Here is a 25,553-nt window from a genome sequence, read left to right as displayed (position 1 = left end):
GACCCAGCTTGCTGTGTGCTGTGGGCTGTCGAGCCTGACTCTGGGACAGAGCACATTCTGTGTCCTCTCTGTCCCAGGACAGCACATGCAGTCACAGAGGATGTTTTCAAGGCCTGGCCCTACTACACACAATGGCACAGTGGCCTCCAGAGGCTGCCTGCCTGAGCTCACCACTGTGAGTTGCAGGCTGTCGATTAAAACGGAGTCCAGCCCAGACATTAACCTCCTTGATTCTTTGGATCACATGACCTCCTCACATGGAGAATGGGATTGGTCACAGCACCGATCTCCTAGGGTTGAGAGAATTAAATGAGTGAGAACTTGTCACATGTCCAGAGCTGCGCCTTGCAGACCTCTGAGTCCATGGCATTAATAGTGCTGGGGAGCCAGCGAGATGGCTCAGCAGATAGGTGCTCGACACGAAAGCCTGGGGACCTTACTTCACTCCCTGGACCCCGCACAGAGGTGAATGGAGAACACCAACTTCACAAGCTATCTCTGACCTCCACGGGCAGCACCCATGCCTGTGCACACACACAGTAATAAAAAATAACTTTAATAGGATTAGAAGCTAGGCATGGAGGTACACGCCTTTAATCCCAGCCCTTGAGAAGCAAAGGCACTCGGATCTCTGTGAGTTCAAGTCCAGTCTACGTAGTCAGTTGCAGGTCAGTCAGGGCTGCACAGAGAAACCCTGTCTCCAAAACCAAAAACGTCATGACTATGTATATGAAGTATATACATCAGGAATTACCTTGAGCGGCCGGGTGGTGGTGGCACAATCCAGCACTCAGGAGGCAGAAGCAGGGAGATCTCTAGTACTCCAAGGCATCCTGGTCTACATAACGAGCTCTTGGCCAGCCAGAGCTACATAGTGAGACCTTGACCAAGTAAACAAACAAGCAAACATGCATGAGATGATAATAAATACATAAGCATGGGATGAAGGCAGACCTGGGGGAACTGCCAATCAGGTTCTGCTCTGGAAGCCATAGCAAGTCACATGACCTGTGAGCTCTTCTCTTTCCCATTTCCCTGTAATAGTCCAAGCTATATTTCCACAAGCATGCCCCTGTGTAACCCAGCAAATTAATGCAAATGTCAAATGGGATAAAAACCACCCCACATACATCAATTTAGTTCCACCCTGATCCTTGCCGCCCATGACAGTTTCTTAACAACTGCTTTTTTTTCTGAACAAGAGCTTCCTTGAACCAGCCACAATCCCATCTGACCAGCTATCAACTGGACTTTTCTATTCCATCCTCAAGTTGGTAACAGTCATATTAGAGCCCTGAGTCCCCTTGAGTGTAAGAGCTCCTGTGTCCTCCAGTCTGATGGCCCTGCTATTACAGGAAAAGAGACTATCACCAAGGTTGGCATCTGTCTTTAGAATCTCTTCTCCCATCAAAACACACACACACACACACACACACACACACACACACACACACACACAGTTTAAAAGAACTTGGCTCAACATCTGCAGGACTCCTGGGATCTCCTCCCTCCCCCAAGCCTCCCAGAAGAGTGGGAGTTTGCGCACGTATTTTATTTTACGTCTATGAGTGCTTCGGCTGTGTGTCTATCTGTGCACTCCGAGATCAGAAGTGTATTGGATCCCCTATAGCTGGAGTTACTGATGATTATACTGCCATGTGGGTTCTGGGAATTGAACCTAAGTTGTCAGGAAAAGCAGCCAGGACTTTCAACCACTGAGCTATCTTTCCAGACCCAGCAAGGTCATTTCTTAAAACTTGAATGTAAGTGTCCTCTCGCTGAAATGTGCTGGTCTCAAGAAGGGTGAAAGAAACTAGCCTTATACACACACACACACACACACATGTATGTATGTATGAATGTATGTATGTATGTATGGATGGATGTACATACATTCTCTCCCACAGGAGCTTTCTTTCCAGAGAGAACCAATACAGAGGTACCTGCTCGACTATTGCTGGTGCTGGCTGAAAAAATACCAAGTGTTTTTAATGCCAAGAGACCCCCCAGAGCCAAAAATGGAAAATAAGTTAGAAATCAATCACAGTGGGAGGAAGCAAGGCCGGGCAGTGGTGAAGGGGTGGTTAGACCTGGGTGAATGGCTGTGTGGCAGGGTGGCTGTAACACAGGGTCTCATGGCCCATAATCCATAGAAAAAGAGAAAGCCTTCAAGGAGTCACTCTGGGTTTGGACAATAAAGGTGTCAGTCACAGCCGTAATATCCTGGTGTGGTGAGATCTCGAGTGAATACTGGAATCATCTGTAAAATAAGGGTGATCCCTTGTGTCCGTCTGGTTGAGAGAGTTAAGCTAGGATGTTTTCAAGGCCTGGCCCTACTGCACACAGCACAATGGCACAGTGGCTTCCAGAGGCTGCCTGCCTGAGCTCACCACTGTGAGTTGCAGGCTGTCGATTAAAACGGAGTCCAGCTCTGACATTAACCTCCTTGATTCTTTGGATCATGACCTCCTCAAGTGGACAATGGGATTGGTCACAGTTCTAAAGCTTACGACAGTGCCTGGCATGTAGCATCGTGCTGTCCCTTGTGGTGACTGATGGTTTTGTGGCCCCTGGGTTCTGGGAAGGAGACAGTCTTGGTAATAATTTAAATAGGATTTCTTGCCAAGCTGACAGTGTAGGAACTTGGATTCAGGCTGGAGGAAAAATAGAAAAATATGACCTTCCTTCCACATGTGAACCTGTGAGTCAAGAGTCTCCTCTGCTAAGCCAGCTGCTATTCCAGGAGCAACAGCATCTTAAAACTGTTAGGAGCAGATGGTCTCCGAGTGGACCCTGATATTTATTAACAGTTGTTTGTTTCCCCCAAGTAATAGATCTACCCTTCCATGTTCATCTTTCATATTAATCTTCCAAACAAAACTGTAGCCTCTGAAAGATGTTTACATGGAACCCCCCCAGCATCTGGGAACGGATGACTTCCTGGCACAGTGTGTGGATGAGAGTGCAGAAGCCAAGGTTGTCTTATTCTGGACTCTTCATATACATCCACGTGGACCACAAGGGGCCTGCAAAGCAGAAAGGGGGAGGCGGGCGTCAGAGCAGCAAGGGAAGGCCATGGCCCCACAGTCCTGCTCTTTATGATGAGGAAGGGGCTACTGATGAAGGAGGGCAGACTTGTTAGAAATGGCCAGGAGGCACACTGTCCCTGGGAGCCTGGATAAGCATCCTGGCCTGGCCTGCTGACCCTTCAACTTTAGCACAGTGAAACCCTGTGTGGGACTTCCGATCTCTAAAACTGTAAGAACAGAAATCTGTGTTGTCTAAAGTATCTCAGCCTATTAGTTATAAGAGCAATACAAAACAGATGACAATAACCTAGTGTTAACACTCACTGGAGGCAACCTGGTTTTACTCTCCTCAAGGGTTCTTTCCCTTCCCCCAGCCTGTACTTGTCCTGCCCCTCTGATGAGTGCCCTTTGCATTAGAACAGTGACACATTGGGTGAGAGTGGCCTGGTGGCTCTGTTCCTTTTAGCCATGTCCCGCTTCTGCACAGGGGTCATCAGCATTGTCCCCTGAGACCTTTCATAGTCTGAGTCTTGCCTACATTTTTCTGGATTTTCCAAAATCTTTCCCAAGGGGCAGGTACATTTGTGTGTGACTGACTGGTTAAAACCTAGAGCTGCCGAGGTCACCACAATGTGGTCTCTCCTAAGACATTGGTGGAAATACATGAAATGGTCTTTTCCAGATTTAAAAAACGAGACAAAGCAAAAACAAATAAACAGACACCTATCAGTAAATCTTGACCTTTGACCTAGGGCAAGGGAAGTATTCGGTAGGTAAAAGCAACGTGACTATGTCATCTGATAACCCAAGTTCAGAGCCCTCACACCCAAGTAAAAGCCAGACACTGTGACAGTGGTGTGTACCTGTTGTCCCAGCACTCATCCTAGGACACGTGAGATGGAGGCCAGTCCCCTGGAAGCTTGAGCTCTGACTCTCCTGGAGTATACAGTGCAAATGATATGGGAGACTGCCCCAAACAGGATGGTGAGCGAGCAAGGACCAACACCCAAGGCTGTCCTTGCTGTGGCATGAATGTGCTGTCACAAGCATGTAGACACTCAAGAATGTGTACACAGAGAGAGAGAGAGAGACAGAGAGACAGACAGAGAGACAGAGACAGAGAGACAGAGATAGAGACAGAGACAGAAGTCTTATTTAACTTAAGATGAAAGATGAGCTAAGAATAGCTAGAAGTTTGAAAAATACAACAGAAACAGAAAGAAAAAGAAGAGACATCATGGTGAAGGCAGACAAATAAGAAAATAGGAAATAATGAAGAATACGAGGGAGAAAATGGAGCCCTCCCGTGGCACACAGCTGGACGGGCAGGGAAAAATGCTGGGTTTCTGAGTTTATGCATCTTGTGAAGGCTTGGAGAGCCAGGCAGGAGCAGTATGTAGAGCAAAGTGTTCCACTTGTTCCTTCCTGGAAGAGCGTGGGCGCAGGCACAGGCACAGGGGCTGAACAAGGAGAAGGGTCAGGAAGAGAGTTCACAGCAGCCTGGTAAAACCATGACAGGGAACGGGGGGAAGAGGAGGTATTCACAATATGGAAGGGTTGGACATTAGGTGACAGTAAGTAGCAGAGGAGAAAGGAACAGAGAGAATGTGTGAGGGAAGACTGATTTTGTTGTTGTTGTTGTTGTTAGAATACACAGTTATGCCATTTTCTTCAATATAAAGAAACCAAGAAAGAGAGAGGACCAGGTGGCCAGAGATGCAGATGAAAGGGGCAACTTATCGAAGGGTTAAATCAGGCTTACAGTTCAAGGACTTACAGTCCATCATGGTAGAGAGGCACGTGGCAACAAGAGGCAAGTGTGGCTGCAGGAGCAGGAAGCTGAGCACTCACATCCTCACTACAAACTTAGAGAGGCTTTAACTTCAAAGCCCTCCCCGACTGCCGCACTGGCTAAAGCTCCCCAAACAGCACCACCAACTGGAGATGCAATGTTCAGAGGAGCACCAAACCTGGCTTGGTGGCCCACTGGGGACGTGGAGATGGAGATCACAGACGCCAGCCTTTCCCCCACAGCTGCATTTCTATTTCTCCCCTCGGTGTACAGAGGCTCCATACAGCCTTGCAACGCCCATCACGGTCTCCTTTCCTTTTTCATTGCTATAGACATTCGTGTAGGTATGGGGCTGTATTTTTCCGCTGGTTTTACCCTGGTTAGATGCTTGTTGACCATTTGTATATCCTCTCTGGAGCCATGTCTATTCAAGACCCAGATTTCAAATACCCAAATCCTCATGGCCTCACTGAACCCATAGGATTCCCATGGGTCTCTAAATGAAGAAGCTGAGGCAAAGCTGTCCCAGCTTCAGTGATGGGGATCAGTCTGCCTGATCCCCAAGTTCATACCCTCCTCCCAAACTTTCAAGTGCACAGGTGCTAACTCCAAAAAAATACCCATGGTGTGGGTACAATAATCTGGCTCCCAAGATGGGAATAAGGAAGAGGTTCCACCTGCATTTGGAGTGACAGACAGATGTACGAGACAATGAAGACCATGCTCTGAACCAGAATGGCCCATTGAGTGACCCTTTTTAGCTAGGCCTGTGTGTACCTCAGTAAAGGACCTATTTGGTGTGTTCAGCAGGTTCCCAGAATAGAGGTCATTCGGGTTTTATGCTCTGTGCTCCCTTGTACGCTAGGAATTCTTCCAACTTGGCCAAACACTGCTCCAGCTGCAGTTTCTAGGACAAACTCAGACAGACCCTGCCTCACCCAGGGTCACACAGATAGACCTGGGAGTCCATGGCCCGAGTAGCCAAACAGCTGCAAGAAACCCAGAGGTGAGGCAATTTTTCTATTAGACTGTCAGTTTCGTCAGAGACTTCTTCCAGAAAATGGCCCAAGGCTCAGTGCGTGCACGTGCACGCACACACACACACACACACACACAAATATGTCCTCGGACACCATTACAGGCTCACCTAGACTCTAAGAGGTGCAAAGAGAGGCTGGGAAGGAGTGGGAGCCAGGGGAAATAGTGCTGATTGTCTGAGGCTGGAGGAGAAATAAGGCACAGAGCTGCCCTCGGGCCTTGGCAGGCAGCCCTCACCTCTGGAAACGAAGCTCAAGTATTCCTTCTTCTCTTCTCCCGGGGCTTCCTGTTTCCTATTTGGTCTCTGGTTTCCAGGCAACAGTGAATACCCCCCAAACTCCTGACATACACGGGTCCTTCTCTCTGAAGCTTGCATCTCTAACGAGTTTCCCATCTGCCAGGTCTCCCAGGGCAGCCCATCCATTCTGCTGTCTCCGAAGGACAAAAGCAATCGAAGAAGCCTTGTGGTTTAGGGCTGTGCATGGTTCTCCTTTTGTAGGTTCCTCCAGTTTAATGACTATTCCTGCAAAGTCACTTTGGTCAGCTTGGGGGCCAGGAGTGGAGAGTTAGGGTTTCTGTTCTGATTTGGAAAAAGCACTGAATCTGGAAGGCGCTCCCAGCTCAGAAGCAAGGTGGAGGCTCACCCTACCGCCAAGCTGCTGGCTGGCAGCTTCTCTCCTAGAAGTGGGGAGAGAGATAGTTTTCTGGTTGTTTCTGGTAGATTTCAGGTGAGTCTGACACTGTCTTAGATGCCTGTGAACTCAGTGGGCCAGGGGGGCAGAGGGTAGTACAATATAAAACTGAAGGGAAGCAGAGATGTTGAACAACTGGCATTGATTTTTATAGTGTTATACAGTTATGCATAATTTCATAGTTTCCGAAGTTAAGAATTACTTAAAAGCATAAAATACAAACAACAGTGCAGCGAGTACTTTCCCTCAGAGACTCTGACTCTGAGGGCAACCTCCTGTATTTCCTTACCCATTCTTAAAACTTTAACTACACATTTTAAAAGGCTATTAATCTTGATCTAATTTTCATTTTAGACACTCTTTATTGACTGTCACCAGAAAAGGCGAAGATTCATCTCTTTTACATATATACTTTTCTGATCCCCAGACACATGCTCACATGTGTATACACACATACACACACACACACTTCCACTGGCCCACTTAACAATCAGCTGTTCGACAGTAGAGAGTGGAGAACGGTTTCAAACCACAGTTGGTGCCAATCTAATGTTTTGTAGCACAAAAGAGCAACAGAGTCTGACATGATTAGTTATGCATTTTAACAGACTACAACGTGTGTGTGTGTGTGTGTGTGTGTGTGAGAGAGAGAGAGAGAGAGAGAGAGAGAGAGAGAGAGAGAGAGAGAGAGAGAAGTGTGCAGTACATCTGTGGGTGTCGGCCTGTAGAGGCCAGAGGTCAATACCAGAAGTCTTCCTCAGTTAACCCCCACCTTATTTGACACAGGATCTCACTCAGAACCAGAGGTTGCTATTTCAGTTAGCCTGGCTATACAGCAAGTCCTAGGAATCCTCCTGTCTCCACCACTGGCTCTGGCAATGGGATTATAGGCGTACACTCTCCTGTCTGACTTGATTTTTCAAGTGCATGCTTAGGACGCCAGCCCAAGTCCCTGCACTTGGACAAGGCCATTATGGACTGAACCAGCTCCCAAACCAAAAATTAAAACATTTTAAAGTTAAAAATAGAAAAAAATTAAATATTCAGCATACACTGTATTAAAATAAGCCATGCCAAAATGCATATAATTACTACATATCAATCAAAAAGTAATGCCAAAAAATAATAACCAATATTTAGTACTTTTATTGTTTCTGGGCAAATACTACTCCATGTTAAATCCAGACTCATTTCCTTTCTTTAGAGTCCCCACCTCTACCCCATACCCGCCTTAGAGACTGCCTTTGTGGGACTAGAGAAATGACTCAGCGGTTAGATCGCGGTTATGATCGCTTGATGCTCTTCAAGAGGAACAGAGTTCAGGTCCCAGCACCTGTGGCAGGCAGCTCATAACTTCTTACAACTTCAGATCCAGGGGATCTGACCTCTCAGGACACCCCCAAACCTAGGGCAGAAGAGAGACACGGCCACATACGTATATGAAAAGTACAAATGAAGCTCAATTTAAAAGAATACCTGCTGTTGTTGTTTTGCTTTATTCTCCGTGTAGTTTATCATTCATCTCTCCCCATGCCACCTCCCCCCCCCCATGATGACTCAAACCACAGCGGGATGCTTTAATTTTTTTCTCCAAACATCGCTCTCTTCAGAGGATGATTTATTTTCTTTAATTGCTTCCATAAGACACCATTCAAAGCAACCGAAGGCATTGTGGAGAAATGAGACCCACAGCCAGGTATTAGCATCAAGAATACAGAAAGCTGGAGTTACAGTAGTTATGAGCTGCCTGGCAAGGGTTAAGTGGGGCTGCAGGACCAGGAAGCTGAGAGCTTACATACTTAGCTATAAACATAAGCAGAGAGGGCAAACTGAAACTTTGCAAGGCTTTAAGCTCAAAGCCCTCCTCCACCGATCCCAGCCCCACCGCTGCACCGGCTAAAGCTCCCCAAACAGCGCCACCAACTGGAGACGAGATGTTCAAATGCAGGACCGTGGAGCTAGCTCATTTCTTATTCAAACCACCGTAGCAAGCTCTCATCTCCTTGCTATGGAACCCGCTATGCTTCCTTTCAGTTCCTTTTTGATCCTAATTCTCTCTGCCTCGGCCTACACTTCATTTTGGTGGAGTTACTGTTTAGTACGGTCCTGTGCAAAAAGGCGAAGGGATCGATCACTCTGAAGGCACTGTTCCTCGTGCCCTGGTTTGTGTGCCGCCTTTGTCCTCATCCCTGCGCTTTGTATGTGACTTCTCCTTACCCAGCTCATCTCTGCGTTCTCGATGCTCTGACAACTCAAGATTAAGTACCTGGCTGTGGGCCTCATTTCTCCGCCATGCCTTTGGACCAGTGATTTATGAACGTGGCACTGAAATGCTTTCTAGTATGCTTAATTGATTATGTGCGCTCATTCTCTGGTCTTTCCCACTGAAACGCCTGCAGGATGACCTTTGACCTTTCTTTTTTTCCATTACTTTGATTTTTGTTTGTTTGTTTTTTGTTTTACTCCTAGGAGATTTCCACAATTGGTATTTACAGTCCCCAGTGGGATAAAACTGTTAGTAGTTTCCAAGACTGGCTTCTTATGCAGTTGTATCCATTTCTTTAAATGGCACCTTTCCCCTTTAAAAACACAAAACAAAACGAAATGCTGTGCCTTAAGCTGGACATGGTAACTCAAAAACAGATGGATATCTGTAAGTTAGAGACCAGCCCTAATCTACATAGTCAGACTCTCCCAAAACACCAAAAGAACAATAGAAAAAAACTAAAAAATTTTAAAAAGAAAGAAAAGAAAAGAAGGGAAAACTGGACTGTGATCTTTCTGGGCATCACTGTAATTATTTTAATGGTTCAGGGGTTTCTTTTGCTTGTTTTGGTTTGGGTTGGGTTGGGGTTTTTGGTGTCTTACATTCCCTTTGTTACCCAGAAAGTCCCTTTCTCTGTTTATTTTTGTTAGTTTTGGTGTCTTTCACACTGAAAGTTGTGTAGTTTGGCTTTAAAAATACAAAAATACAAAAGCTGGGGCAGGAGTGAGGGGACACTTACAACAAAATATAAAAACCTGTCTTCAGAAAAAAATTAAAGTATACAAGCTCCCTTTAAGGAGACAAAAGGTAAATTCATTGTTATAAAATGAAAATTTTCAACTAAAGATTATATTTTGCTGTACATTGTACTTTCTAGATGACATTTAAGATGCTCCACATACCCCAGAAATAATAAAGAAATTAGCTGGCATTAAACCTTGTTTTCACTATAAACATCGCATCACAGTTTTTCTGTTTTTGAATTGGTTACCATTTGTGAAACTGACATCTGTTTACTGAGAGAAGAGCCTGTTGCTGCTCTCGGAGTTTAGCTGGGTCGCTAGGATCCCTGACAATCAGATAATAACCACGGCCACCCAGAGTCAGTGGATCCCAAGTTCCTTGTCTCAAACCCAAGGAGAAGCAGGAACCACAGTTGAGCAGTAGGCATAGTGGACACAGATTTATTAAGGAAAAGTTGGTTTCAAGGTGACACAAACCTAGAGTCACCCAGGAAGAGGGAGGGACTCTCAACTGAAGGATTGCCGCCATCGGATTGACTTGTGGGAAATTTTTTTTTATTGAATATTTTCTTTATTTACATTTCAAATGTTTTTCCCTTTCCAGGTCTCCCCTTTGGAAACCCCCTATCCCATTCCCCCTCCCCCTGCCTCTATGAGAGTGCTTCCCACCTACCCACTCCTGTCCTCCCACCCTGGCATTCCCCTACACCGTGGCATCGAACACCCTCAGGCCCCAAGGGCCTCTCCTTGTGAGGAATTTTCTTAATTGCTATTTGATGTAAGAGGGCTCAGCCTAATGTGCCGAATCCATCCCTAAGCAGCCAGGTCTGGGCTGAATAAGAACACAGGCTGAGCAAGCCATAGGGCTAAGCCAGTAGCAGGTTCTTCCACGGCCTCTGCTTCAGTCCCTGCCTGAGTTTCCACCGTTGCCTCCCTTGAAAATGAACTGCAGCTTGTAAGTCACATAAACCCTTTCTCCCCCAAGCCCCACCCCGAGGTTGCTTTAGGTCAATGCTTTATCATAGCAGAAGAAAAACAAACCATTACAGACAGGAGCCTAGCATGGCTGCCCTATGAGAGGCCCAACAAGCAGCTGAAAGAGTCAGATGCAGATACTAGCACCCAACCAATGGACAGAGGCTGGGGACCTCAGTGGTTGAATTAGGGAAAGGCTGGAAGAAGCTGAGGAGGAGGGCAGTCACATAGGAAGACCAGCAGTCTCAACTAACCCGGACCTCCCCCACCCCACCCCCCCACCACCCCCCCGAGATCTCTCAGACACTGAGCCACCAACCAGGCAGCATACACCAGCTGATATGAGGCCCCAGACACATATACAGCAGAGGACTGCCGGGTCTGGACTCAGTCAGGGAAGATGCACCTAACTCTTGAAAGACTTGAGGTTGAGGGCCCAGGGAGTGGGGAGGTCTGGTGGGATGGGGTGGGGTGGGGTAGGGACATCCTCTTGGAGATGGGGGGGCATAGGAGGAGGAGAGCGGGAGAGGAATGGAATGAGGAACAGTCAGAGGGTGGACTGGGAGGGGGATAATGACTGGATGTAAAAAGAATTAAAGAATAATAATTATTATTATTATAATTAATTAATTAATTAACAACAACAACAACAACAAAAAAAACAACCCAGAATCCCAAGAGTGAAAATGAGAGGGGCTCCACAGATGGAAACCCCATGTTGCCCTGCCATGGGCTTTTATGGGTCTTGTGGCAGGAACTGGGAACTGAAGTCATCTTAATTAGAGCTGGCCATTTTTGAGTACACAGTGAACAGAACCAGTAAGGAGTGCATATGTCTTACCCATGCTCTCTTGACCCAATCAGAGTTACTTCATCCATGAGAGGGGACATATGTGCCATAAGACGAATTTATGATCCACATGGACCTTGCCTTTACTGTCCAACTGGGAGAGGGTATGCCTGAAAAACAGGCACATATATATGATATATATGAGACATCATACATATACATAAAATATAATATATTGCATTTCCCTGTGCACTGTACTTTCATATATGTGTGTGTGTGTGTGTGTGTGTGTGTGTGTGTGTGTGTGTGTGTATGGCTGTAAATATATCTATGGCTGGGGAGATGACTCAGCAGTTTAAAGTACTTGTTGCTCTTGCAGAGGACCCAGATTCAATTCCTAGCACCCAAATGGCAGCTCACAACCATCTATAACTCCAGACCTGGTGGATCTGACATCCTCTCATGGGTTCATTGGGCACCAGGCATATACATGGCACTCAAAAACATGCAGACAAAACACACATATAGATAAGATAATTTTAAACATATTTAAAAACCTAATAGACAGTATAACATTCACTGTAAGCCCAAAGCTATAAATAATATTAAATAAAAAATAATGATTTTTTTCCATAGGAATATGGAATTTAGAACCCAGTACATACTTACATGAATTCTACTTGCTCATGTATGTTGCAGCAGTGTGGTGACTGTTTTAAACTTGAAAAAAATTAGTAAAGTTTGGTTTTCTCGTTTGTTATGTTTTCCTCACGCTCTGGAGGCCCCAGGCTATCTAGGGTGTTGAGTGGGGCTTCTGTAAGCAGGGGACAGGGCATGGGGCCTACTGGGCTCTTATCCAGCATGAGCAGGCCTGATGCCTGCTTATTTTGTTGCCTGAATCTAATTTCAGTAGCAATAGGCCTTTTTTTCTCCGGTTGGCCAGTTTTCCACAGAGAAATCCTACAGAGAATAGCTCTCTTGGATGGTAACAGCCAAGATGAGAGGGAACCAGCGCCACGAAGCTGCCTTTGCTTAGCACAAGTTGTGGCAGGTGCATGCCTGCTCTGGGCGCAGGCGAGCAAGACCGGGCAACCCCTGCAGCTCCCCTGTCCATCATGGAGCACGAGGATGTACCGCGACTGAACCGCCAGATGTTCATGGTGGCCTCCGGCTCCAGAGATGCTTTGCAGTGTGTTGTTCTGCACCCTCGACTGCACCAGGACGAATGTCCTGTCTCTTCCACGGGAATGAGAAGAGGTGGCCCCTGTCCTCCTGGCCACCGCTTGCCCCTCTTCTCTGCTTGTCTTTACTGTCTGCTGAGGAAGCTGGCGCCCACCCCTTCAGTTTCCTCTCTCTCCACGCCATCTTCTTAGCAGCTGTTGATGTCTTCTGCTTGGTCCTTGGGAGTTCTTAAAATTTCTCAGATGGTGTTTGGGGAAGGAGGATACATGTTTAACATAGTCCGCTCAGCCCCAAGGTCTTGTTTCTCCTTTGTGAAGGCTAGCGTTGAGGCTGATGTCAGGCCCTGGACCCTTTTCAAGAGCCTCCCAAAGTGTTCATTTCTCTCCCCCCACCCCACACTCTATTTATTTAGCCAGTGTTTCTTTAGTGCCCAATCGTGTCCTCACAGTCCGTGGAAAACTCTATAAACATACCAGAGTCCGGCAAGATAACACTTCTAATTGGCAAATCCCAGAACTCAAATCCAGGTTTTAAAATCGGGTCTAGAACTCATTCTGTAAGAAAAATTATACTCTGAGGCAAGCCTCTCACCAGCTGGGAATCAAGAATTCCAAACCAAATAGCATTTGCTGTGACGGATACCAACACGGGGATGGTATTTCTTTTATACAGAGAGATTTTCCAATGACCATACTAAGATAGCTGTGAATCTCAACTAAAACCTAAGCCAGGTATGACTTTTGTCCTTTCGCCGCCGTAAAGCTAGGAATTTCGCAAGAAATCCCATTTAATTAAAAGACATGCCTTACCTCTCATGCGGAACCCTTGTGGCTCACAATTTTATCTTACTGGATTTTGATGCTAAGCAAGGGAACTTCGGAGCCACCCTGCAATCTCACCACAAAGGAGGGGGGAAGCAACTGAAGTGCCTTTCAGGAGCAGCGTGAGAGCCACCAAGACGGTACCTATAGCTGATAAGATGCTTCAGCTAGGTCCCACTTGCCCCTGAAGAGACACAGTCATGCTCTCTGCGGTGTCTTATTTCACAGACACTCCTCACCTGAGAAAGGCTGAGAAGATGGACTGCGCTGGGAGGAGGTGGGAACTGCCGGGGCCGGGGCATCATGGGTAATGAAAGCATCTATGTGGCCCTCTGTCCTGAGAGCTCTAGATGACCCTCGGAATCCTCTCGGATTTCCAGTTCCTTGTGATTTGACACTACCAATTCAAACTGCAGTATGCACTCGGGACCAGGATGTCCTCGGGAACAGTATTTTTCCAAGAGTCACTGAAGTGGACCAGCAAAGCCAGAGTCTTTACTGTATGAAATTGATCTGCTCAGTCTCTGATTCGGAATGGGACCTTCACGGGGGCTGCGTCAGGGCTTCTAAATCCCTCTCAGATGCCTCCCTTCTCTGGGAATAAGAAATCAGAGCTCCTGGGAAGTCTAAGAAATTCTGCCATCATACTATTATCAAAATACTTCTAATATTCTTTATAACCTTTGCTCATTAGTATATGTATGTATATGTATATATAAGTTTATATAATATATAATAAGTATTAAGTTTAGGATATTTATATGGAACTACCACCTATTAAGAAACACTCAGACACTGGAAAAGGGCAGTGAACACTAACCGGGAAATATTTAGATATTTCAGATCTCCAGCAAGGGGACCGGTGCTCCACAGAACTACAGTTTGGAGCTATGAATCTTGGAACTTTCTAAAACTACCTTCTTTTCCCTTCTGTGCAGGTGGGTACCTGTGCTGTGGCATGTGTGTGTGGAGGACAAGAGTCAGATCTCTCCTTCTACCATGTAGAGCCCCCAGATTAACTTGGGTCATCAGACTTGGTGGCTGTTGGCCTTTACCAGCTGAGCCATCTTACCAGCCTCTCAGATTTGGTTTTTGCTTTCAGACTTAGTTATTTCTTGGCACTTCACCAATGGACTTTAAAAAAAAAAAAAAAAACAGACAAACAAACACCCTCAAAACCATACAGATGCTAGGCAAAGTCTAGCACTGAGCTATATACTCAGTATGTTTGGTTGGTTGTTTGGTTGGTTGGGTTTTTTGTTGTTGTTGTTGTGTTTGGCTTTTTGTTTGTTTGCCTGTTTGTTTTTGAGACAAGATCTCACTTAGTAGCCCAGGCTGGCCCTAAACTCTCTTTCTCCCTGAAGTTGGCCTGTAAGTTACAGCTGTCTCCACTGTCAAAGCAGCTGGGATTGCAAGCCTGTACTATCAGACCCAGCCCACTCACAGGACTTGGGGACAGCTTAGACTGTAAATATAAGTTAATTACCATTTATTTCACTTCACCAATAGTTCATAGCACCTGAAGAGGTCACAAATACTCATAGCACCACAAGAGCTACAGTGAAAATGATTATACAGTGACCGTCTCTCTTCTGTGTACCTTGGTCATTGTTCCCCAAAGTGTCAACCTTAACCTTCACCTTGGGGTTGTCAGCCTTTTGTTGCTTCTAAGGATGGAATGTCAGCAGAGTCCTTAAACCCCCGGTGTTTCTGTGTTGATGGTCAAGCTTCAGTGCTCACTGGAAAATTAGAAACGCTTTTTCTCATTTTTCCCATTGATCTCTCTTAGGGGTCAAGAGTTGGAAGACATTCCTGCATGGAGATGCTAGTGGTGGGTGTCCTTTGTTTAACAGCTAAGCAAAGACCTTTGGCAAGCAGAGTAGCATCCAGTCTGGTCTTTATAGAGGGCTCCAGACTAACCAGGTCTCATAACAGGACCCTCTCTCAAAACTAAACCCAAGACCGAATAGCATCCAGGATGGAGCAGTCTCCTGCCCTCACAAGCTCACAGCCAATGAGGAGCCCTGAGGTAGCCCCAATGCTACCAGGGAGCTGCCCCCTCTCCCAGCCCTGCTCTGGGTTTTAGATACCGCATTCATCAAGCACCATCTATGTACCACGTCTGTGGGAGGGATTGGCAACACAGAGACACACAAGATGCAACCTCGAAAGGCATCAAAAGAGCAATGAAGGGCGCCGTCTGATGAGGGAGAGGGTAGCCACAACCCCAGTCTCTCTCCCATCTCTTCCTGCTACAATTTCAACCCCACCTCCAGGAATAAACACTGCTCTCCTCTGAAATGTGACCACAGTCTCTAGCCAGCCCTTGTTCGGAGATAATATGTGTCATCTTCCTGCACATGTGCTAGGGTCACTCTGTGGCACCCAAAGAAGCAGAAGGTGAGAGCAGATTAGATAACAGGGCTGTGTTCTGTTCTGCATCTATTTTGTGGCTGTTCAGTCTAGGGGCTGAGTCTAGAGACTGAGACTTGCTCTGTTTTCCCTTTGGAAGGAGAGGAAACTCCCTCCCCAGAGGCCCTAGGAGTTGGGCAGCAAAGAGCAAAGATGGCCGGTCAGCCTGGAAGAGGAAGGGGAGAGGAGAGGAGTGGTGGGTCTTGGGTGAAGGTAGACTTTACACAAAGGTAAGAAAGGGTACTTAAGCCTGAACACCTCACTTGCAAGGAGCCTCCAAAGTTTCCAGAAGGGAGACCCCCAAAACAATTGGTTTTGCACTTACAAAAGCTGTAAGAGTTAATATATTAGCCACTATAAATTCCTGTTCCATTCTGACATCCCTCAGTCACACCTCTTTAAGCTGAATGGAGACTGGAATGGTTGTAGACAGTTTTAGCCTCTGGCTAGAGAGAAACTGAGTTAAGAAGATGTTTATTTATGTGGTGTACAGTCATTTCTGTCAAACTAAAACCATGCCTGGCGGTACCTCCTTGCTTAAGTCAATATATAACAAGCTGCAACCTAATTTGGGTTGTTATCCCAAAGCTAATTTAGGGGTCCACTGAGTCCTGGTGGCAGCTTCAGTCAGTCACAGGTAGCCCCTGGATTGAATATGGCAAAATACTGAGAGGTAATCAAATACGTTTATTACATTACTTCTATTTCTTTTTATTCAATGCTATCTGAATATATTACAGACACAGTACTCTGATCTCCAGGTCTAGCTAAAGATAGAACCAGAAACAAACGCTAGTTAAAAATCTTCAAATTGACCTGGGTAATGGTGGCACGTACCTTTAGTCCCCACACTCCGGAGGCAGAGGCAGGCAGATCTCTGTGAGTTCGAGGCCAGCCTGGTCTACAGAGTGAGTTCCAGGGCAGCCAGGGCTACACAGAGAAACCCTGTCTTTAAACTGGTTGTGGTTTCATCTTGTGGCACTGTCTGGCAGCAGCCTCATCCAGTGTGTAACTGACGTCTGGGACTGTCCGGACTGGCTGCTGCTTACAATGTCAGTGCAGCATGGGTACGACTTTCCACACCAAGCACTGCATGTGGACAGGAAGTATGAGAGAACGAAGCTCAAAACTGTTCTGAGTCAGAAACCAGTTTGGGAGAAGTCTTTTCATCCAGCATGAATGTAAAAGCAGGGTCTGGCCTGCCAAGATCACATGTCTTCGATTTAATGATGCAGTGTACACAGTGAGCACTGCATTGTACATGGGTGAGCACTGTACACAGGTGAGCACTGTATACAGGTGAGCACTGCAGAGCACACGGTGAGCACTGCAGAGCACACGGTGAGCACTGCAGTGTACTTTTTATCCATTAGGGCTGACAGGACATAATGTGCCAAATCTCTCTTGAATTTGTAAGCAAACTCGAAAGCTACAGGTTTAAAAGCAATGTTGCATAAATTTAGATCAATCATTTTGTAAAAAGGCTATGCTAGCTAGTTATTCTTTTATCTTTTAAATAGAAAATGACATTGTTGGTATTGGAAGTGATTACCAAGGCCTTTTCATCCAAAATAAATGGAAAAACATTGCAGATGTGTACCAGCTTAAAAAATGCTAATTTCTGGGGGCAGGTGAGATGGCTCATCGGGTAAGAGCACTGACTGCTCTTCTGAAGGTCCTGAGTTGAAATCCCAGCAACCACATGGTGGCTCACAACCATCCTTAATCGAATCTGAAGCCCTCTTCTGGTGCATCTGAAGACAGCTACAGTGTACTTACTTATAATAATAAATAAATAAAAATCTTTTTAAGAAATGCTAATTTCTGGATTTTTACAATGTTTGTGGTATTTACCTTTAAAAATTCATAAACTGATGTGACATGGTTTTTCATTCTACAAGGTGTTTACTTGGTTTTTTGTTTTTTGGTTTTTTTTTTAAGATTTATTTACTTTGGTTTCACATGTATGAGTATTTTGCCTGTGTGTATATCAGTGCATCATGTGTGTGCAATGATGCCTGAGGAGGCCCTAGCACTGCAATTACTGGCAGTGGCCATGTGGGTGCTAAGAGCCAGACCCAGGTCCTTGGGAAACACAAGTGTCTAACCCACTACTCCAGCCCTCTGTTACTTTTCTTGCAGAGGCCTCTAAACTTCAAACTCTATAAAAATCTAGATCTGTGTCCAGCCCAGGTACTGTCCACCAACAGTCAGTCCTGGCCGTAGGAACTCCATTTGGCCCCTAGCCCACTCCCTCTCAAATTCTCTGCCTAGTCCTTATCTCCAGACCCTGGAAGCCATCTTCATCTAGAGGCTCAGAAGCCAGAAGGCACATGGGCCAGTGACACACTTATTTGATTGATAGGCCTCTAGGTGTTTCCCTTCCAAAAAGATGTGTGTGGCTAGGCACCTGGCTAGCCATTGGATTAGCACCGCTTGCCTTCTGGTATAGGGAAAGCCCAGAGCTAAGGTCTGCCTTAAGCCGGGACACCAGCAACACCCAAGGCTGAGTCCCCTGTAGTCACGGCTCAGTGGATAAAAACACTTCCCACCCACTATCCTGGGAAACCATGGAAAGGTGGAAGGAGGGAAACAACTGTCTTCCCACACGTGTGCACACACAGAGAGACATTAAATGTTAAAAAACGATCAAACAAGTCAGATGGTAGTGGAGCACACCAGAGACAGCACATCTCTGTGCGTTCAAGGCCAGCCTGGTCTACAGCGTGAATTCCAGGACAGCCAGGGCTACACAGAGAAACCCTGTCTCGAACTCCCCACTCCCCTAAAGAACCCAAAATAAAGCAAAACAAAAATCAAACAAACAGGACCAGCAAGAGTCTGTGGTAGACTAGGACCCCATGTATACTAGAGGGGCCTACAGCTGCATATTTCAGTCTTCCTCCCTATTATGACAGACCTCCTGCTTGCTCTGTGGCAGCCCAGGTGAGGGTGGACAGAGCTAGCCCATGCTGCACCTGTACTGCCCCTGTGGCTCAGCTCAGGAAAGCCATGTGATCCACCACACCACAAGCTGAAGACCCTCACCCTCACTATTGGTCCCTCTGACCTAAGGAAGCCACCTGTTCCCAGTCTCAGAGAGCATTTTGCAGTTATTTCAACTCTACAAAAAGACTTTAGAGAAAGCTTTGAGTCCCATTGCAGATCTCCTGGCCAGGCCTAAGAGGACACTGACCCCATGTGGCCATATGTAGAAGTGCAACGGGAGAGGGGGAAAATTTACTGTCTCCTCCGATAGTTTCAAGTCTGAGCAGGACCATGATTTCACGGACCACCTGAGCACATCTAGGAGGTGGGCAGCTGTGTTTGATGGACAGGTAGCTTCAAGATGTGCTCAAAGCACACAATGGATTTTGATAGGCTGAGAGGGAGCTGTGTATGTTTCTCACTCTTTAGGCCACCTTGAGAGGTATGTCCCGAACATAGAGTGTTAGTAATGTGGAATGGACACTTGGACGCACTCCTGGACCGTAGGTGTTGTCTGCGCCTGAGCAGAGGCAGAATGTCAGACAGCACACAAAGGGGGCAGAGAAGCCAGCTGCTGCTCACAAGGGTTTCTGTTAGGCCAAGCACTGAGTTGAGTGTTCTAGAGGTATGCGTTTCCACCCCCAATTCCGTGTTCTTTCCCTGACCACAAGCTGTCTAGAAGGAAGTAGCCTGAGTTCTACAATCAGGACTAGAAGGAGTCTGGAGAGATCTAAGCAGTTGTCTCACTCTGACTCCATTTAATTCTTGGTGCATTTTTGTCAGGCCCCGTCGTTCTGGGCATGTCTTCTCCAACATTGTGATTAAGTTTCTATAAGAAGATGCCATGCCTGGGACAGATAAGGAAAGAAATGTTCAGGAAATTGAAATAGCTATGTCTTAGATCACAGCCACTTGAGATATAAGAAGCCAAGCTAGGGGCTGAAAAATATCACAATAAAAGTACACACTGGACCTTGGCAAGCCATAGCTTCCAAAAATAAAAGCCAAATACCTAACCAGCTTCTGCCTTACTTCCTCAACACACCCTCCACACACAAATGCCCCATTCATCAGAGCCGTCACCTCAGCAAGGGAGATCAGGTTACCCCACACTCACACCGAGCCCCTGCTTCCGCAAGTGAAACTAGGTTACCCCTTTCCAATGACATCCCTGCTTAAAACTTTCTCTGGCATCAAAACAAAGACAAAACAATTTCTCTTACCTGAGGCTTCTTGCTTGTTTGCTCTGTTGTTGGTGGTGGTTTTTTTTTGTTTTGTTTTTTGTTTTTTGGGGTTTTGTTTTGTTTTGTTTTTTTTATTACGGTTAAGACACAATCTCATGTAGCCTGGGCAACCATGAGCTGTCTATCCTGCCTCAGCAGCTCAAATAGTGAAATTACGTTAGAACCTTGGCCTGTATCTTTAGGTCAGATCCCATGACAGGAATCAAGCCGTGCCTCCCTACAGCTCTCTGGGACAGAGTTGTTGTTGTTGTTGTTGTTGTTGTTGTTGTTGTTGTTGTTGTTGTTGTTGTTTTAACAATCTATGCTGCTTCTGACAGCCTTTAGTTTATAATACCTGGCTCTCTCACACTTTGCCACGTATGCTGTGTTGAACTAAATCACGTGATGTGAAACTTCTGCCATTTCTAAAAGGCTGTAAAAGTCAGAGTTCATCTTTGTTTTTTTTTCCTTGGGATTGGTCCAGAGAAGACTCCTCAGGGAGGTTGCTCAGGAACATACTCTAGTCTGCTTCTGAAGAGGCTTTGCCACTCCCCACCCCCACCATCCTTCTCCATGACAACTACCTCTCTCTCTCCCTCCATCCCTTTCTTCCCTCCCATATCTCTCATTTATTCTTGTTGTGCGTGGGGCCCTTGGAGGCCACAGGTGTCAGGTCCACCCAGGGCTGGAGTTACAGGTTAGGCGAGCCACCCAACATGGGTGCTGGGACCCAAACTCAGGTTCTTTGTGAGAGTTTTCTTGCTCTTAACCACTGAGCATCTCTCCCACTTCCTCTGTCTTACACTTTTTTTTTAAGATTTATTTATTTTGTGTATATGAGTACACTGTAGCTGTACAGTTGGTTGTGAGATGGTTGCTGGGAATTGAACTGAGGACCTCTGCTCACTCTGGCCCAAAGATTTGTTTATTGATTATATTTAAGTACACTTGTAGCTGTCCTCAGATACAGCAGAAGAGGGCATCTGATCTCATTACGGATGTTTATGAGCCACCATGTGGTTGCTGGGATTTGAACTCAGGACCTTTAGAACCTCCTCTTTCTTACTCTTAATGAAGCGAGCTTCTCTCCAGGCTTTAAAGGGAAGCCTCCCCTTCCCTCTAAGGCCCTGTCATGTTTAGCTCTCTATATATCATATTATTTCTTTCTAATGCTCCTTCTACCCAAGGCTGGGTCAAGGGCAGTTACATGTCAGCTTCCTTTGGTGACATCTGCTGCTGATCTTATTTCATCTCTATAAAGATGACAATGTGAGGCCCCCAAGCCCAGGTCTGAGACCATCTTAACTTTGCCCCTTGTCTCAGCCACATCATTCTCTGGTTTCTTCTGCTACAGGGATGCTGGAGCAAGCTCCCTGCCTACCTGACGTCGCAGGCCACAATGCGCACATAATTCTCAAGGGTTGTAGATGAAGCACAGGTCGGATGGGCTCTGGGTTCTGAGGTTCTAGCAAGATCCTAAACGATGCCAATTCTGAGAGTCCACGGCCACAGGTGAGCAACCAGATACCATCCTATGTTCTCTTCACACTTAACACCAACCCCATCTTTGCCCACTTTGTCCTGTCTCCCACCTGACTACTAAGGCCTCAGTTTCTGTTTCAGTTTTCCTGCCTCCTTTGGTTAGGCCTTAGCTGCTGGGAAAACTAACAGATATAGAGGACTGTCGTGATACCTGGGATTTGGTTTGTTTGTTTGTTTGTTTGTTTTTGTTTTTTGAGACAGGGTTTCTCTGTGTAGCCCTGGCTGTCCTGGAACTCACTTTGTAGACCAGGCTAGCCTCGAACTCAGAAATCCGTCTGCCTCTGCCTCCCGAGTGCTGGGATTAAAGGCATGAGCCACCACGCCTGGCTACTCCAGCCTTTATAGGCCTGACTTTCATCAAATTGTCCCAGGGAAGAAACCAACAGGCAGAGAAGAGCTAGCACAGAGAAAATCCTAAGCATAATTTTTGATTGAATAAAATTCCCAGTAAGCCATGATCCTGCAGCAGCAGGGGTCTGTGTTGATGTCCATGGGCCATGTTACCCTGGTCTGGGCTACTGCCTGGGGCCATGTTGATGTCTGAAGGCTGTGCAGAGCTGGACGATCCCCACCAGCTGTGGTGCTCAGAGATGGCCCTGTGCCTCTCCTGTTGCTCAGTGGTGAGGATTCAGGAGAGATGGTCCTGCCCCTCACCTGGGCAGCACAATAGAGCTTGCCCTAATGGTATGGGCACTGCCCCTTCCTGGCTACGGCACTTGGATGAACTGGACCAGCCCCTCAACAGGGCAGTGCTGAAGACCTGACCCTGGTGGCAAGGATGCAGGAGAGTTGTCCCTGGTAGTATGGGCACAGAAGAGCTGGCAGGCCAACCAACTTAGCTACCAGCCAGGCCCAGACTTTGAGCTGGTCCACCCCAGCATCTACCCCATCTATGAACTGCTGGAGTGTGTAAAGGGGCTAGTCCTGCTGAGCCAAAGCTGCAGGATCTGCATGACACGGGACAACAGCAGGCTATCTGAGAAGTCCCTGTGAGGATGCAGTATTAATGGTGTAGCAGATGCCAGAGACCTCAAACACACCAATGACTTACTGCAATAAACATTTGCATGTAAACCTCTTTGGGCAGAAGTGTGTACTGTGTGACATACTGTGGCTTCTGCCATGATATTTTATTTGTTTTCTTGTGTGGGGGAGGTTTGCAAGGGTAGACAGTGGATTTGAAGGGACGGGGAGATGAGTGGGATTGGGGTGCATGCTGTGAAATTTACAAATAATCAATAAGAAGTTTTTAAAAAATCCTACTAAGTCATCTTTGTTGGCAGAAAGGCGAATCATTTAATATATGTTAAAATAAAACAAAACATATGACTCCAGAAATCCTCAGCAAAGGCCACCGGGTTCCAGTAAAGACTCTGACTCTGGAGGGAGTAAGGGCCAGTGGTTAAGAGAAAAGCAAATTTAGACACTAGGCCTCTGTTTAAGGAGAAGGGTGAATGGGTGCATGATTTACACGTGTTAAAACACAAGGTCCAGGGGCTGGAGAGATGGCTCAGCAGTTAAGAGCATAGACTGCTCTTCCAGAGGTCCTGAGTTCAATTCCCAGCAACCACATGGTAGCTCACAACCATCTGTAATGAGATCTGACGCCCTCTTCTGGTGTGTCTGACAACGGCTACAGTGTACATACATATAATTCCCTGCCTGGTTCAGGCTCTCAATTCAATATGTAGCTCTCACCTCAAGAGGAATAAGAGATAGTTGATTCTGTAGCTAAATACGCTGTTGTGGTCCAGGAACGTGGATTCACATTGCCCAAATATCATATTTCAACATGGCAATGGTTTCATGGGGGTTTTTATGATTACAGAACAAAAAGATAGTCCCCAGTCACATTATTTTTAAAAATACATTGGTGGGAAGCTTACAGGTGGCTTACAGCAAAGCAGCTGGGTCTGTGCTATAGGTTGTAGACGTTCTTTAATGACATCCTTAGATTCGAAGCTGGTGGAAGCTAATGGTTAAGTCTGTCTGAGCATTCTGAAATGATTTATGTCGCTGTTAAATCCGACAACACTGGACAGAGAGAAGCTATTAAAGGGACAAACAACCCAAGATAACTTGGCTTCAGATCTGAACCATTCCAACTTTCCAAATGCTAACCGGTCAGTCAGCTTTGAGAGACCTTGGACACTTCAGTTCACATGAGCCTCAGCTTTCCTTGCCTGGAGCGCTGTCCCTACGGCTGCCTGGGGAGCTCCCAGTCTGTTTTCCCTGCTGTGCCTCACCCTTCACCTTCCCCAAGACGTTCCTTGCCTCTCTCTCTCCCCCATCCCCAGGGAAGGTACAGGGAACCCTGCATTGTCAAGCTCCTGCCACCTTCCCAAGCCTTCCCAGACATATCCTGGCAACTCCATGAGCATGGCCCTCTGCTCTTCCCTCCCACCACAGCCCGGGGAGCCTGGAGTCTCCTTCCCTCTGCTCTGTCTTCAGTACTGGTTTTCTCTGAGGTCCTACTCCAATGCGGCATCCTCTGAGAAGCCTTCCCTCACCATCCCACCCTCCTTCCATGGGTCCCAGCAGCAACTGTTTGTCTAATAAGCAGCCAGCATCCTTGTTAGAAACCAAGACAGTCAGTGATGGAGGACTCTTCAGGAGCTTCCATTGTCCTGGGGACAGGCTGCTGAGACCACAGAAATGCAGAAGCAGCCATGAGTGACAAGACAGGCACTAGGTGGTGGAGTGGGGGGGGGGTGTCACTGGGGCTGTCACTCTCCTGAGGGCAGGACTGCAGGACCACCATGCCCTTAATGCCCAGTTCATGCAGTGTTGGTCTAGAACCCAGAGTTTCAGGCTGGAGAGATGGCTCAGCGGTTAAGAGCACTGACTGCTCTTCCAGACATCCTGAGTTCAATTCTCAGCAACCATATGGTGGCTCACAACCATCTGTAATGGGATCCGATGCCCTCTTCTGGTGTGTCTGATGACAGTGAAAGTGTGAGTACACTTTCACTGTCATGAATCTTTAAAAATGAATCTTTAAATGAATCTTTAAAAAAAAAAACCACCCAGGGTTTCCCATGTGTTAGACAAATATTCTTTTTTTTGTTTGGTTTGGTTTGGTTTGGTTTGGTTTGGTTTTCCGAGACATGGTTTCTCTGTGTAGCCCTGGCTGTCCTGGAACTCACTCTGTAGACCAGGCTGGCCTCGAACTCAGAAATCCACCTGATCCTGCCTCCCAAGTGCTGGGATCAAAGGCGTGAGCCACCACGCCCGGCAACAAATATTTTTCTAACTAACTGAAGTACATCTTTAGCTCATACTGTGTGTGTGTGTGTGTGTGTGTGTGTGTGCGTGTGTGTTTTGTTTGTTGAGAAAATACTTTTTAATTAATATATTTTACAAATACACTGGAGAATCATGCAATGCTGCCTGCATTGGATAAAATTCTGGGCCACAGGCCTGCAGACTCCTTTATAACTGACCTGAGATAGCAGAACCTTTTATCTCCTCTTTATTGTATACTCTGACCCCTGCGTTATCTTTCAAAATAAAGCAACACCCTATCTTCTCTTCTGTATGACTTTCATTGTCACATGACTCCTGCTGGGTGAACCATTTTTTTCTTAGTTCTTGTTTGCCTTTCTTAACTGTGCCCACACCAGCAGCAGGAAGTGTTCAGCTGGCCCTTGATTCCCTTCACAGAGATGACATACGAATTTTTGGTTCCTGTAATGTCAGCAGAGTTGACCCAGGGAACTCCAGAATGTCACTCCAGGGGACCCACCCCATGTCCTTACTTCAACATCTTGAAGGCCTGGAAAGAGTCAGAAAGGAAGAAACGACAAGAGTCCCTAGTTATGAACTCCATACTTTGTATTCTTAATGGTGTCCTGGGTAGACTTACCAGATCTAGCAAATGAAAACACCACAGAGGATACTCTTATTTTAAAATACTGTCATCTGAAGTAGCCTACTACCAGGCTCCTACTGCCTTGTGAGTCCCAAGAACAAGGACCCAGAGCCTGTGACCTGCTCTCTGTAGGTGCTCAATAAACACAGAAGGGCTGTTAGAGTGTGTACTGGCTAGTTTTGTGTCAAC

The 25,553-nt window shown here is 46.4% G+C and overlaps 1 long non-coding RNA gene across 2 annotated transcripts; it reads right to left on the bottom strand.

The window, feature by feature from the left end:
- Nucleotides 1–7,756: 7,756 nt before the first annotated feature.
- Gm39683 lies at nt 7,757–16,614 on the bottom strand. Of its 2 annotated transcripts, none has more exons than XR_865660.1 (3): nt 16,578–16,614; nt 11,377–11,495; nt 7,757–7,956 (listed from the first exon to the last, which is right to left on the bottom strand). It is a non-coding gene; the product is annotated as a predicted gene, 39683 (long non-coding RNA). The 2 variants fall into 2 exon arrangements; XR_865659.1 differs by lacking the exon at nt 16,578–16,614 and adding an exon at nt 11,995–12,144.
- Nucleotides 16,615–25,553: the final 8,939 nt, after the last annotated feature.

This window comes from Mus musculus, chromosome 1 (genome assembly GCF_000001635.26).
Source record: "Mus musculus strain C57BL/6J chromosome 1, GRCm38.p6 C57BL/6J".
Lineage (NCBI taxonomy): Eukaryota > Metazoa > Chordata > Mammalia > Rodentia > Muridae > Mus > Mus musculus.
The sequence above is the reverse complement of the archived record's forward strand: the minus strand, read 5'-3'. Positions and strand labels throughout refer to the sequence as shown.